Source organism: Wolffia australiana, chromosome 12 (genome assembly GCF_029677425.1).
Source record: "Wolffia australiana isolate 7733 chromosome 12, ASM2967742v1".
Classification (NCBI taxonomy): Eukaryota; Viridiplantae; Streptophyta; class Magnoliopsida; order Alismatales; family Araceae; genus Wolffia; species Wolffia australiana.
Window position 1 is genome coordinate 4,339,712 of NC_135846.1, and position 16,203 is coordinate 4,355,914.

The following is a 16,203-nucleotide window of genomic DNA, read 5'->3' on the forward strand; positions in this document are numbered from 1 at the left end:
TCTATCTCTATCTATCTATCTTTTTTTTTTAATCTATCTATCTATCTATCTTTTTTTTATATATATAAATTCTTCATTGATATAAACGTGATGATACATTGTTCAACATGCCCTACGATCATACATGATTGATAGAATATTGTTGTGACCGGTAGATTTTGAAATTTGAACCATATGCATGCTTGGTCATTCTCGTTGAGTGGAATTTCCGTTGGCTTCGTCCATGCTTTTTGTTTTTCTTCTTCAATGTCTCCTTGTACGAAGTTGTTTTGGGGATTTTATCTTTTGCTTGTAGCTTTCTTTGCTTGCTGATACAATGACCCTGATGCCCAGAGTGTGGTACTTCTCGTTCTCCCCTTTGCTATTTTTGGTATCTTGTTGCCTTCGCGCTTGCAGCTCTGTTGGGTTCCACGTTCCCGCTGTGGCTCAATCCTGCGAATCTGTCATTTACACCAAAAAGATGATTATGTAATTGTAAAGATGTATATGTTGATCTTGCAACATAGAATTTGGAATATAGTCTATAAGGGAAAAATATTTTTTCATGAATATTTTCTTAGCTCTTTATGTGATTGTAATGTTGAAATGACCCTACTATCCTTGTGCTTTTCATATTCCATGTTATTTTCGGGAGATAGCTGGAGACAATCATAATCACAGTGGTCATGACTGAAACCTATGCTTCTAGTGACACAACAGATACGTTACCAATTAGCTGCACATAGTATACTCCTGTTTCCCCAAAGCCAGTTCCAAATACAACTGAATTGGATGAGAGTTAGCATCAATCACCTAGGGAGAGAAATGGATATATGATGATAGCAGAACTGTATTGCTTAGCTCTTGTGCGGCTTTGATATGCTGCCCTCGGATATGATCAATAGTATCTTGTGCCTCAGCTTCTTGTTGTCTATAAAGTTTTTTGTTTTTTGCTGTTTTGGGCTTTTCATGCATTTCTTTTGATGCCATCGCTATGGATTTTCGGTGTTTTGCATTTCTTTTGATGCCACCGCTTCTGACGTAGGACAACTATGGAATAGGGCGACTGAGGAGACGGATGGGTTGACGATGGGTAAAGGGTGATAGACGGGTTTGTAGGGAGGGATAAAACAATCAACAGAAATTCACACGATCGATTTCAGACTTTAAAACCGATGAAAATCTGGTGGTGCAGCTCCGACCCTTATCGAGGGCGGGAGTACTGTCTTTCCCCACCGCGACGATGCCTAAGCATCGAAATCAATACCCGAATTCACATCGCGAGGAAACACTCGAGAAAGAGGGAGAAGAAGTAGAAAATCCCAATCCAAATCTAATTCTGACGGCGATGGAAACTCCTCGAGAAAACACTGAACGGAGAACACTTCGACACCAAAGAGTTCAGGCGTACCTCGGCACCGTAGTGCGTGAAGAGGGTGCGAGAAATTCCGATCGTGATGAGGTTGGGCGAATCCGGGTGTTGAGCGGCCCAATGGAGGGGACGATCCTGGGCGCTCTAGGCGTTGAATGGCCCTGGTTGAGACTAGATGATGTTGTCGCAGAGTCAGGCGTGGACGAATACCCGCGCGCGCTTCGCGCGCGCGGCTCGAAGCATCGACGACGTCGATGATAAACCGTTGGACGGCCTCGACGACGTTGGTGGCCGGCATGTGACGTGGCGGGCGGCCGCGTGCGCGGGTGACCAGGGGCGGCCCTGGGAGACCCTGGATGGACGACCGGGGCGGCTCTGGCGGGGCTGCCTGGGCGGCCTTGGGGCGGTCTTGGCTAGGGTTGGCCTGGGCGGCCCTGGCGGGGCTGCTTGGGCGGCCTTGGCTGGGGCGGCATGTGCGGCCCTCGCGGGGCTGTTTGGGCGGCCCTGGCGCGGCTGTTTGGGCGGCCTTGGCTGGGGCGGCTCGGCGGCCTGGTAGGGCCTGCAGGCCTTGGGCGGCAGGTGGCCTCGCGGGGCTACCTGGGCCGGGCGGCCTCGGGCGAGAGAGAGGGTGAGAGGGAGAGGGAGAAAGAGAGAGAGAAAGGAGAGAGGGTGGAAGGCCGACGTCGCTGGCGGCGGCGGCGGCGAGACGACGACGGCTAGGGTTAGGAGGGGTAGGGGAGGCTGGGCAGTCCTCCAAGAAGAGTTAAACTGAAACTCAATTCTTGAAATTATGACTGCCTAAAATTTTCTTGAAAACAATGGCCTTTATATAGGCCTTGGAGGAAAGAGAAATTGACGAGAAAGTAAAGACGAGAAAATAAAGACGTGCGCCGTGTCACGCCAAAGGGCAGTTGTGAATCTGCCTTTGGCGTCGTGTCATGACGCGCGTAGAGGCGTGCGCGGGTGGAGACATGCAAGTTGGCAGTTGTGGCGTGTCGGCTTTAGGGTTGATGCCGGTTGACCGTGGCAGGTTGACTTTGGTTGACTCCGGTTGACTGTGGTCCAAAGCATGTGTGTTGACTCCGGTTGACCGTGGTGACGTGTTTGTCGATGAGATGTTGGCGTCCTCGCCATCAGCTTCTGGATTTTTGGTGCTTTGCACTTTTCATGCATCTCTTTTGATGCCATTGCTTCTAGATTATTGAACTCTGTTCTATCACATGAATTCTTCGTTTCTCCCCATTTGATGTATTGGTTTCCCCGGTCGCCTTCAGCTGCATTGATCAAAGACTCTACGGATACAAGCTTACACTATAGGTAGCTGACGATACAGGACCTGGTGTATCACGCTGAAAGTTAGGGCAGTTATTTCCATAATGGTCATGAAAGAGTCCAATTTTCTCCCTTATCTTCTATGGAATATTAGCTCATCAAGTTTAGTAAGGGTACTTTCTTGTGTACGTATGCATAGTTTAAATTCAGAATTATGATCATGGATGCATTAGGATGTCATGATGCATATGCAATATAGTTGGAATGCATGTGTTTTCATCTGATTATGCAATACTAGATATTGGGAATTAACATCGTGCAGATACTGTATGTAAGGTGATTCGATTAAGGAAAATGTGCACCTGGTTTGCTTGCTTTCGGCCTCAGCTTATATCAACATGGTGCTTAGGAATGATCTTGTTGACTGGTACTTCAAATTTGCAGTGTTCAACGATTACACTTTCCATCTTCATGTCTTCCCTTGCGCCCGATGTATGTACTTCTGAATTTTAAGATAGGGCATCTCTAGACGATCTGTCCTTAATTTCCTGCGAACCATTGTGGGCAAGTCCGCTTCCCTGCAAAAAACTTGTTGTTCTTTCTGAAATAAAGCATGGTTAGCAAGAGCATCAGCAACAGAATTACCCTCGCGAAAAATATGTGAGATATGTTTAATTCGATGCATATGTGTTAGGATTTTATTCCACCAATTTTTCAATTTCCATATATTGCAATTATGTGAATTAATCATATCACACATTACTTTTGAATCTGATTCCACCCAAATGTCATGAAAGCCAAATTGTTCACATAAATCAAGTCCATCCAATAGTGCCCTACATTCTGCTACCATGTTGGTTCCTAGTTCATATAAATTTGAAAAAGCAAAAATTAAATTTCCCCTTTGATCTCTAAGTATCCCCCCTCCTGATGATAATCTTGGATTACCTTTAGAAGTACCATCTATTTTCAATTTGAATTTTGAAGATGGGGGTAATACCCAACGAATAATTTGAGTGATGTAAATGTACAATGTATGCCCGAATGTAAAATTCCAATTACATAGTCCTCTCCATTCACTACGAGATGTTATTTTAGTAGGGATGATATTATGTTCAGTCAGTCTCATCATATTGGTTACCGCATGAATAATAGTTTTGTCATTGATAATCATACCTTCCCACTTTCTTTTATTTCGACATTTCCATATTTCCCATAGCATGAACACAAATGAAATTTTTTTAAAACAATATGCTTTGCTTTCCTTGGACTTTGTCTTCAGGAAGAATTCTAACCATTGAATAAACGATAAATTGTACCTGTGAGGTATATCCCATTTCTCTAGGAACCACTTCCATACCGCTATCGCACATTCGCCACGAAAGAATAAGTGTTCCATGTCTTCAATCTATGGACTTTTAAGACAGCATACACATTTAGAGGCAATTTGTATTCCAATAGCTTTTACATTCCTATCCAGCGGTCAAATATTTTTCAGCAAACGCCACATGAAATTTTTTATTTTAGTGGGAATTCTCATCCTCCAAATAGCAGCAAAAATGTGAATTTTGGGTTGTTTGGCCCTAAAATATTCCCATACAGATTTAGTTATGAAATTTCCATGGGTAGTCAATGTCCAAATGGGTTGGTCAGGATGATTGGAAAGATGTATATTTTCCTTCCTAATTTGTGATATTATGGTGTCATCAACTCCATCTTGCCGAAGGTATTGATTCCATTGATGATTTAACAAATCCTTAACCCTTATATTTTGATCTCGAATCTGGATGTTTGGAAGATTTCCTAAACATCCAAGTCCTGTCCAATTTTTTTGCCAAACCAAAACTTCCCCTTCGCCTATAGACCACTGAATGACGTCATTCATTTCCTCCCAGCTTTCTATGAGGTTCTGAATACGTTTTGGTACATATCGAGGAGTTATCATTGAGTCCAGTTTTTTAAAATTTGATCTAATCAATGATGCCCATAAAGTATCTTTTGTATGAAAAGACCATGTCCTTTTCATGCGAAGAATTTTTGTTGTTTCTGCTAGGGTTCTAATTCCTAGTCCACTCTCCTCTAGAGGGTAGCAAACATTTTTGCAAGATGTCCAATGATGTTTTTTGTTGCCATCATTGTTAGACCATAGAATATTTGCCATGATTTTGTGTACAGAATCTAGAATTTTCATGGGGGCATCAAGAATAGCTAGTGTATGAATGGGAATGCTGTTCAATACATGATTGATTAAAATAACTTTCCCACCTGGAGATAAAAGTTTACCTTGCCATCCGTCCAGTTTCCTGCGAACTTTCTCCAAAAGATGATCAAAATAAATAGCTTTGGTTTGTCCTATGAATATAGGGCAAACCTAAGTACAGAAAATGAAGTGTGCCCGCATTAAAGTTTGTAATTTTTGCAATTCTGTTTTTTCGAACTAAGGGAGTTTTTTCAGCAATATAGAAAGCACTCTTAGCTCTATTAACTTTTTGTCCAGAAAATATTTCATATTCATCTATTAATTTCATCAAATTTTGTAAAGACGATTTCTTTCTATCTATATATCTATCTGTCTATCTGTCTATCTGTCTATCTGTCTATCTATCTATCTATCTACCTATCTGTCTGTCTATCTGTCTATCTGTCTATCTGTCTATCTGTCTATCTGTCTATCTGTCTATCTGTCTATCTGTCTATCTGTCTATCTGTCTATCTGTCTATCTGTCTATCTGTCTATCTGTCTATCTGTCTATCTGTCTATCTGTCTATCTGTCTATCTGTCTATCTATCTATCTATCTATCTATCTATCTATCTATCTATCTATCTGTCTGTCTATCTATCTATCTGCCTATCTATCTATTTATCTATCTATCTATCTATATATCTATCTATCTATCTATCTATCTATCTATCTATCTATCTATCTATCTATCTATCTATCTATCTGTCTGTCTATCTATCTATCTGCCTATCTATCTATTTATCTATCTATCTATCTATCTATCTATCTATCTATCTATCTATCTATCTATCTATCTATCTATCTATCTATCTATCTATCTATCTATCTGTCTGTCTATCTTTTTTTTTTTTTTAAACAAATTTCATCAAATATAAAAATTTGTACATCAGTTTGTTGGAGCTGACCAGATGTCAAGCACCTGAGAGAGATGGGATAGAAAATCAAAAAATATTTGGCAGCATCTCCCCTGTTTCTTTTCCCTTCAGCTAAAACCAAAGTAGAGTAATCTAATCATTTTCCTTGTCAGATTTTCCTTCCTCATTTTGTTGATGTTTGGGTTCATTTGTTGGCTGTCACGTTCTTTTCCTGTTGTCTTCTCTCGTATGTCGTGGTTGTTCCCTATGGTTTGTATTTAAAGTGTATTCGATCACCGCGGATGCTTGGACTCAACCAAATCTTCTTGGGACGTTATGCTGTAATTCTTACCTATTTCTGAAATTATCAAGCCATGTCTCAAGGCTAACCTTGAACTTTAATAAAATTTTGGTTAGTTCATAAAAAAGAATATAGATAAGAAAATTTAAAATCTTTAAGATGCAAGATAGGTATCCCATTTTTTAATTTTGGTTTTCTTAAAGAAATTATAGTATCATTTAATTATGTTATCATTTCTAAAAGAAATGCTAACATAATTATTTTACATCAATATATGATTTATGTGCTGAAATCTGAGATAAAAATAGTTTCTCCATGCCTTCAGGATCAATACAAACCACCTTCACTGGTCTCCTAGGGTACAATGATATGTTGATGCACTACCCTTAAAGATGTGTCGCTCTTTCTTCTTTGATTTGGCCCAACACTATCCGGTGGTGATGGGGATTAGCATCACATTCCTCGGGAGATCGAGAATCTTCATACGATGGTTTCAACACTTTTCTGAAAATAATCCACAAACCGTTGTACATTTCCCTCGTTGTCATCTTTTGATACTTGTACTGATTCCTGCTGTTTTTTATTGGTGCAAACATTCAATCTTTTTGTAGAAAAGTTTATCCATTTGTTGTTGTCTGCTTGTTGTCTTGATCTTTCTTGATCACAGCTGAATATAATTCCAAATCAAGTTCGGCTTTGAGTTTGATTTGTTGTTGTCTATCTATCTGTCTATCTATCTATCTATCTATCTATCTATCTATCTATCTATCTATCTATCTATCTATCTATCTATCTATCTATCTATCTATCTATCTATCTATCTATCTATCTATCTATCTATCTATCTATCTATCTATCTATCTATCTATCTATCTATCTATCTATCTATCTGTCTGTCTGTATATCTATCTGTCTATCTATCTATTTATCTATCTTTCAATGAAGTCTTGATCTATATAGCTTTACCTCACTTCATCTGTATCTGATTACCTGTGAAGCTATTTATCTACCTGTTTATGTAGCTTTCTATCAATCTGCCTATCAACAATCAATGTATATTTATATATCATAGTATACATATTATCAACCTACCTATCTCTTTATATCCAATTTATATTTATATCCAATCAAGTTACTTTTTTTGAAAAAATGAATGTATTTATCATGAGAATCTAAATAGACCTTTCTGCCAAATGTTATTGGCTTTGATTGACATGAAAATAAAATTAAGGTGCATCAGGTCCCTAAACGTTATCAATGGTGCATGATTCCATAGAGGCCAATAGCACTACAATTAAAATTAATGTGTGTGGAGACTTTAGTCCACTTCATGTATCATTAAGTTCCATTAATAACATTATACAGTTGTGTACAATGTTGTATCATGGTATCTCCTTATCTAAGACCTTTTAATTTTCAACTGGAGGATGTGCAGTTTTTTTACAAGAGAATGTTCAATGTGGTCAGGAAGACAATTTTACAATCCATAGTTGATGAATAGAAATTGAAAAACAATACATTCATATATTTACATGCGATATTTATATGTCTTTAAATATACTGCGAATTATGTTGAGATGATATTTCACTTATCATAATTATATAATATAGATATATACTCTAAATACTCTATTCAAAAGACATTTGAGAAAAACATTGAGATATCTGATTGAATAAACCTATCTATTAATTCTCATAGAGAATGGCAGATTTTGTAGTCATGAGTGTGAATAAATTTACAATATATAGTTGGTGTGCTTAAGCAAAATAGAGTTCGCTACATTGAGCCATTCAAATCAGGTTAACTCATTTCAATGTTGCGGCCGTTAGAATTGAAATACCAACAAGACGTTTTGGATGGACGACTGTTTGGACTATGAGCTATGTATGAGTTTCTAATGATGGAAATTCCAAATTAAATTGGCTTGAATGTAGAAAATATGGTGATTGAATTGTCAAGATATAATCGTGTAACCATTCCAGGAGAGGAGACAACTCAAGGAAGACAAGTAGTGACCATACCATAAGCCATATTAATAGCATTAAGTAAATGAGGGAGTATACATATATAGCAACAAATGAAATTTAGGTTCTATTATTGAGTTGATGTACTCGTTGTATCTTATAAAGGACGAACTGTTGTTTGGCAGCCCACGGTTTAGTAATTTAACCAACTGATTATGTTAAATTGATCATTTATTTATTTAAGCTATATACTGATACGCTTAAGGAGTATGGTTGGCCAATAAAGGTTACTGTCACATGAATCTAAATATTGATTAATAGGCGTGGAAAGTTGCATGAAAATGGTTTTCTAGACCTCAAAATATATACTTAAAACTTAGGAATTTTTATGAAAAATTCCCGCAAGTATAAGAAAGTTCAATTTTTGAACAAGATTCATCCATGTAAGAGTTCCTCAGGCGCTTATACTTATTCTCCCTTATATACTTGTGATACTTGATGGGAGGCGAATTGCGTAATATTTCTAGTGCCATCATAGTTTAATTTTACTAAAATAAAATAAATTTGATAAAAATATAAACTTACTCAACTGTATAGTTAGACTAAGGTTATCTTCATAGGGACCGGCCTTTATAGATGTTTTTAGTAATTGATGATAATAATAATAATAAAGATAATGAGTATAAGAAGAAATAAGAAGTTAGTAATTAGGTGGAATATTAGATTAATAAGAGAACTAGAGAAGAGAGAATATCAGATATGATATGTATTTATAGATAATAAGAATAATAAGAAGGTAGATATTATATATTATAGTTAAGGATGGTTGTAATATACTTAGTAAAGAAGTAGAAAATAAATTAATAAGAGTAACTAGTTTAATACAAGTAAAGAAGAAGAAGAGAATAGAGCAGAAATCAGATAGCTAAGGAAGTACTTAGATATACTAAGATTTAAGAATTAGATAGATAGGGAGAGTAAGAGATTATCTAGTTATAATGTAATAAGTAGCTAGCTAGATATAGAGATATTAAGTTAATAGATCTTATACAATGTTATATAGGTTTAATTAGTTTTTTAAATAGTTAATACATGTAGTCTATATGTTTTTATATTTTTATATTGCTAATACATGATTCAATTTAGGGAGTAAAATGGGTAATTCAATTGAACACCTTGAAGGTGTTCAACCAAATGCCAGAAAAAGGTTCAGGATAAGAGAGATATAAATTTATAGATTTTTTATATGTTTTGTAAATATTTCTATGTATTAGTTTTATAGTAGGAAATTGGGTAAATGGGTAGGGTGCTCGACAGCATGACCAAAATGACTTCCAAATAAGAGACATATCTCTATGGTTGATTTCAGGGGTTGGGGGCTAATTTAGTAAAACGCCCTATACATGTTTGACAAAATGCCCGAAAGCTACCAAAACCATAGATATATATATAGTTAGGTGTGTATATATAGGTATATAACGTTTATAGAAAATGGTGGCACACTTATATTGATTGGTTGGTTGACATATTCGAATGTGCCCTCGGTTCTTGATGAAATTCCAACACGAAATGATTCCTAGAAATTTAAGGAAGCCAATCGTCTCTTTTATTCAAACCAAATTTAATCAATTCAGTAGAGAACATCACATAGGTACCTACCAGATTGAGCAGAAATAATATCTGATTCGCCCTGAGTCGAAGAGTAACGGCGGTTGATGCTAGTTGTTACCACTAACTCCTGTGTGTGTTGCCTCTATGTTCTATTTGGCGCCGTTTGGAACTTTGAGAGCAGTCAGGAGGTTGTCACTATCCTCCTGGTGCTCTTGCTTCCACCAGATGGATCTCCTATGCTGTCCGATGACCTGAGAGTCCTAGTGATGTATGATGACTAGGACGGACACGGATAGGATATGCTTACTCCATTAGGGACGGGCTAAAGAGACCACAAATCAACATGATTGATTTCAAACATTTAAATCTTCTGTAAATGTTGATGGTGCAGGCCCTTTTCTTGGTCGAGGGCGAGAGGACTGTCTTACAACCTAGTAAAAACAAAGCTCCAAAATAAATATCTCAAGCGCTTAATTACGAGATGATTAAAACCTTTTCAACTAAGTCTGACCGTGGTGAAAAAACAAACGAGAAAACAGGACAAGAAACACCGACAATAGAGAGGGAATAATGGACCTTTGCACAAGAATAGTGCAGACATGAGATGTATGACATTCTGGATGCATTGGTGGCAGGGTGAGTGACGTGCGGTTTGAGAGGGTGTCGCGGATCAAACTGTGCAGTCAGTTGGGGAGGGGATTGAGGGGGAGTCCCTGTTGGGTTTGCGAGGCCTTGACATGAATGACCAACACAAAATGATTTTCTAGAGAAGACTTGAATGAGTCAAACATCATCATTAATAACATAAAACAAAGTACCTTTCCACGGACCACATCCATGATTTATTGGATCTCAGAGTGAGACGAGTCAAGTTGCTCACGTGTGTAGGCTCTAGATGTATCCACATGATCCTTAGCATGTCAAATCTCCTCCTTTTTGACGAAACCCGTTCTGCCTCCACCGTTGTTGTTACGTCGTTCCGAACCATCAAGCATGGAGAGGGGTGTGGGGAGAGTGGAGAAGAAGGAGAAGGTGTCCTGAGAAATTTTGGCTAGGGTGAATTTCTTTTAGGGCCTTCTCCTATTTATACTAAGTGGGTATTTTTCATAAAACCCCCAAAACTTAATTATATCTTCTGACGTCCAAAAAACCATTTGTGTGTGACCCTCTAGGCCCATGTATCCGTCTAGTTAATGACTTCGGCGGCCTAATAACCTTTATATAGATTAATCAATGTTGGATTGATTTAACCCAAGCTACACCTCGTGTCCTAGAAGATACAAAGGAGTGTGTATCAACTCACTCATGGAACCTGTTCGTAATCAGTTACTGTGTATGTATAATCCCTCATCCACGACTCTCCTCGAACGACTTAGGGTATGGCCAATTGTCAAACCCTAATAGGTCATCCAAGTTAGTATTGATGCATTTGAAAATCACTGGAGAACTATTCTCTGATATTTAACTGCCTTGGCTAAGGTCTTCATTGCATCATCTTCCTTGAGCTGTCACCTTTTATACCGAGGGTGTACGATCCCATCTTGGCCACTCAATCGTCTTTGTGAACTTCTTGATGTACCCGAACTAAGACCTTTTAGGATCCTATGATTAGAGATTGTTGGCCAAAGCCAAAGTACTACATCCATCCACAAAACGTCTTTGGTGTCTTAGGTCTACGGACCATCTGAGTGGCCGTGCGCGTGGCGGGCTGCGGGGTTGTGGGGGCGTAGGTGGACATGCGCGTTGTGAGGGCGATGGCTAAGGGCAGATAACTCCTCTCTCGAGGGTAGTTGCGGCGGCAAGAGGCACCGGTGATGACATTGGAGAGGGTATTAGGGCAGTTTGTCTTTGAAGAAGAAAACTTCAATTCCCAAAGAAAATTACCAAATTATTCAGTACAGCATTAGCCTATGTATAGACCTCGAAGGAAAGAGAAAATTTATAATAATTGCAAAATTCAGATCTAATTAAATGACACTTGGATCCTGGTTCTGAAGTTAGCATTGGCACGGTGTTATGATTCACGATGTCTCGTGCGGTAGTGGTGTCATGTCTGGTGATATCGCGCTCTCGTGTGCACCATCAGTTCCCTTGGGGTTAGAAGAACTCAACTCCGACGAATTGGCATTAGGCAAAGGCAAAGGCATGCCAAATCCTCTTTGCAATTCACAAATCATTCGTCAATGGTTTGCACTGCCAACGAATAAGAAACCTTTGCAAAGTTCCACCCTCAGAGAAAGTGGTTACCACATCTAGTATGTCCTCGGTTTTTTATGCCAATGGGAAGGTAATACGGGGGGAGTTGACTAGTCAAACTCTCTCATCGGAAAGGCCATGGGTAGTGGCAGGTCATTAGATGAGAGAAATGGGGCTTTGTATTCAACCAAATCTGAAACTTGAAAGTGGAGCTTATCCCCCATGTAGAGGGTACACCAATGATTTAGGCATTTCCCCTACTCATTTGAGGATCAGGAACAATCCTGACAGTACGAGCATGAAGCTTTGTAGCCCGCTTGGGAGATAATCTCTCAACCCTTATTCTCACCATCACCATATCACCTTCATTAAATAATAAAAAATGACGGTGCAAATCTACGATCTTTTTATATGATCCATTGCTGCTCGTGATGCAATTATTAATGTCCACATACAGACTTCTAATATCATTTGCAAATGACTCACCATTATTTGAGACTCTAGCATGCGGCGACATGGGCATCAAATCTGTAGGTTTACTTGGGGAATGACAATGTACAATTTCAAAAGGACTCATGCTGGTGGTACGATTGACAATTTCAAAAGATGCCAAAGATTTTTCCAAAAACTACTAGTGAAGTGTACATCTCTATTGGATACTATACTCTTTGGAAGACCATGAAGACAGACAAATTCATTAAAATAGTGTTGGGCAACACGAGAAGTGTCAAACGTTTCGGAGCATGGAATGAAATAAGCCATTTTAGAATAACGATCTACAACAACCATGATGGAATCATGACGTATAAGAGTGCCTGAAAATCCGAAAACAAAGTCGTTGCTCACGTCAACCCACGGTCTATGAGGGACAGAAAGAGGAGTATTGACACCCGTATTTTGTTTCACTTGTTCGACTAATGCATACACTCTACATTCAGATACAATACTCGCCGTATCTCGTTTCAATGAAGGCCAAAAGAATTGATGTTCAACTGATGTGATAGTTTTATCTTGACCAAACTGACCACTTAGGCCTCCAGCGTGTATTTACAAACAAGAAAATCTCTAAGAGATGTTTGTGGTATGTATAGGCGACGATCATAAAAACGAAATCCATTTTCAATAACATAATTTTTGGTCTTAGGAATGGACGATAGATAAAAAATCAGGGAAATCTGCATACCAATCGTAGAATTGTTCAAAACCAATCACCTCAATCTTCATCATATTTAGCAGGTGAGTTTGCCTACTCAATGCATTTGCAACTCAGTTCTTGATTCCTCCTTTATGTTTTAGGACAAAGGTATATGACCGGATGTACTAAACCCATCGACCATGCTTAGGATTTAACTTATGTCGTGAATGAAGATACTTCAATGCCTCATGATCGGAATAAATAATAGTGGCGCTAATGACGTAGGGATTGTACAATGGCATAAAATTATTTATCCTACGTAGAGTGTTTGAGCTTTGCATCATTTAACTTCTCACTAAAAAATGCGATGAGATGATTTTTTTGACTTAAAACTCCTCCAATTCCCAACGCAAATGCATCACATGCGATCTCAAAGACTTTTCCAAAAACTGGTAAATGAAGGATGGGAGCTTGGAACATCTTAATCTTTATCTCCTCAAAATATTTATCTGATAATTCAATCCACTCAAAATGGCTACCCTTTAGGCACTCAGTCATGGGTCCCAGGATAATACTAAAGTTTGGAATGAAACGACGGTAAAAGGTAGCTAACCTGGGAAACTATGAACATCATGAGCACTCTTAGGAATAGAGCATGTAGTTATGGCTTCTATTTTCACATGATCTACTGAAACTCCCTATGTAGATAAGATAAATCCAAGTAATGTGGCGGCGACCTTGGCAACGCACTAGTACTGGACATGCCTCTACCATCACACTAAGAATCCTGCGTCATGACACACCATCAACGCCAGCTTCAGAACTGCCCTTTGACGTGACATGTCCACATGTCCCTTGATAAGCCGAAAATAGGGGTAAAAACTATGCAATTTTTAGCCCTTGTCGTTGTGGATTTTGGCTTATGCAATAAAATTTATAAGAACTCCACTTAAGACGTATAGTGATAAGTACGAGTGTCATCCAAGGGAAGCTAGCAAGGAATTCGATTTGGTGATTGTATTGGTCGTTTCACTCTGATTAAACTGAATTTGATCTTCAATGAGGATCAAGTCACCCTAATTAGATGAGAATTTAGAAAGGGGGGTAGAAGAGTTGAGATGAATAGAAGAAATATAGAGCTCTAAATTGGCTTCTTTGATCCTAATAAAAGGATCCAAGAGGTCAATTAGAGAGGTTAAAAGGGAATTTTTAATTTGAGTTTGGTTTGTTTTTCCAACTTTGATAACTCAGAACTGAAATGGGGGTAATTTAATCTCCTAAGAATTAAAACTAATTTTTTTAGAGTTTTTCTTTGGAATGCAGTTGAATGCTTAGTTGAATCCCTCAAATTCTCCTCTCAATCCTAATCAGGGCTTGTACATGCCGCTCAAGCCAAGCGATTTAGAATTTCAGATCAAAACCAAGAAGAAGAAACAAGAAATTGAACTAATCTCATTCAAAATGCACAAATCCAAATACAATCAAGGAAAAAGTACCAGATAACTTGATCCAGGGTGGGACTCCTCTCTGTCTTGCAGCTGTGATAGAGAACCATCAAGAATGAGCTCCCCTTCTCGAAATTTAGCTTTTATACTTAGGTTATATGGTAAAAATCACCATTTTACCCCCGTTTAGTACTTAATATTTATCTATCAATTTAGGCTAGATCTGAATGATCCAACCGTACGGATAGAAAGAGGGGATCAAGACGAACAAATCCATATAAAAATCATCTCAATCTAACTTCAGGATCAAAAGTTATTAATAAATCAATTTTAAACCAATTTAATCCATTGGATTTAAAATTGATTTATTTATTAATTTCGTTTTTAAACGCACAATGACGTGTCACTCTCTCATTGGCTGGCGCATTTTGAATCCTCCTTTTTGCAGAAAAGTCCTTAAAAAGCCTGGAATTGCTTTTGGATGCCGCCCAAAAGTAATTGCGTATATGCCCCTCACTCACTCTCTCTCCTCCGATTTCTCCTAAAAACATTAAAAATATATATTAAAAATTGCAATAAAACCCTGTAAAATTTTAAATTGAATCTTTACGCCTGCAGTGGTGACCGAGAGCTGTTTTTAGGGTCTTTTTGCAATGAAAGTTCGCAAAAAGACCCTTGAAAGTTCGAAAATAATAAAAAATACTTTTTTTCTATTATAAATATACTTTTTTTCCTTGAAATAAATACATTTCCTCTTCAAATAAATCTCAGAAACATCCTAAAAATTTGTAAAAAATTCTAAAAAATTCTAGAAAATTCACTGATTCATTCCCATGCTGAATAATGTCAAAATAAAATATTAAATATGCCATTTTCATTCAAAAATAATTATTTCAAGCTTCAATAAATCCTTTAAAATTCATAGAATTAACAGAAAATTAGGGAAAAATCAGAAATCACTTGAAAAACTATTTTCATGTAAATATATGATAGCAACCCCATTTAAGCTCTTTAAATGCATAAAATTGTGCTAATAACATAAAATAAAGACCAAAATTAGGGTGTTATCATCCCTGACAATGTTTAAGTATTAGATTTTCCAATTAACAGTCATCCTATCTTTCTCTTTCCTCCAAGACCTATACATAGGCCAATATTGTAAGAAACACTTGGTGAGTTTTCTTTTGAATTGAAGTATCTTCTAAAGAAAGAAAGTTTGCCCTAGCTGTCATCCCTCTCGAGCCACTACCGCTGCTTCTTGCCGCCACCGCCGCCTTAGAGGGAAGATCTTATAGCCTCTTGCGTGCGCCCTCCGCGTGAAGTCACCCGTAGCACGTCGGTCGCCCAAACGTGTGCACCACGCACAACCCACCCTCTTGTGCCACCATTTGCAGACCGCCCACCCACGCCCACCTCGCGTTTGGCCCCTGCCCGTGCTCACAGCGCATAGGCTGCCCGCTCGTGTTTATTGCACGCAGGCCATCTATCCGTGCCGTCATGCGCGCAGGCCACCCATCTGTGCCCATATCGCATTCGGCAGCCACCCGCGCCTGCATTGCATAGGTTGCCTGCCTACGCTTGCCACGTGCAAGCCGCCCATCCACGCGACCACGCGCCCACGCGGCCACCCAAGTCGTCGTCCGCCCTCTTGGCCGCCCACCCATGCGGTCTTCGCCTTCAATATCCATAGGCTTCAGATCTTCATTCTGCCAATGCACGCACCGCATACCATTTAGATTTCGGGGTGCTGCCCCAAACCCTACAAGGGGACGACTCTGCCCTTTTGCCCCCCAACCCCCAACTGACTGCAGTTGGATCCGTGACACCCTG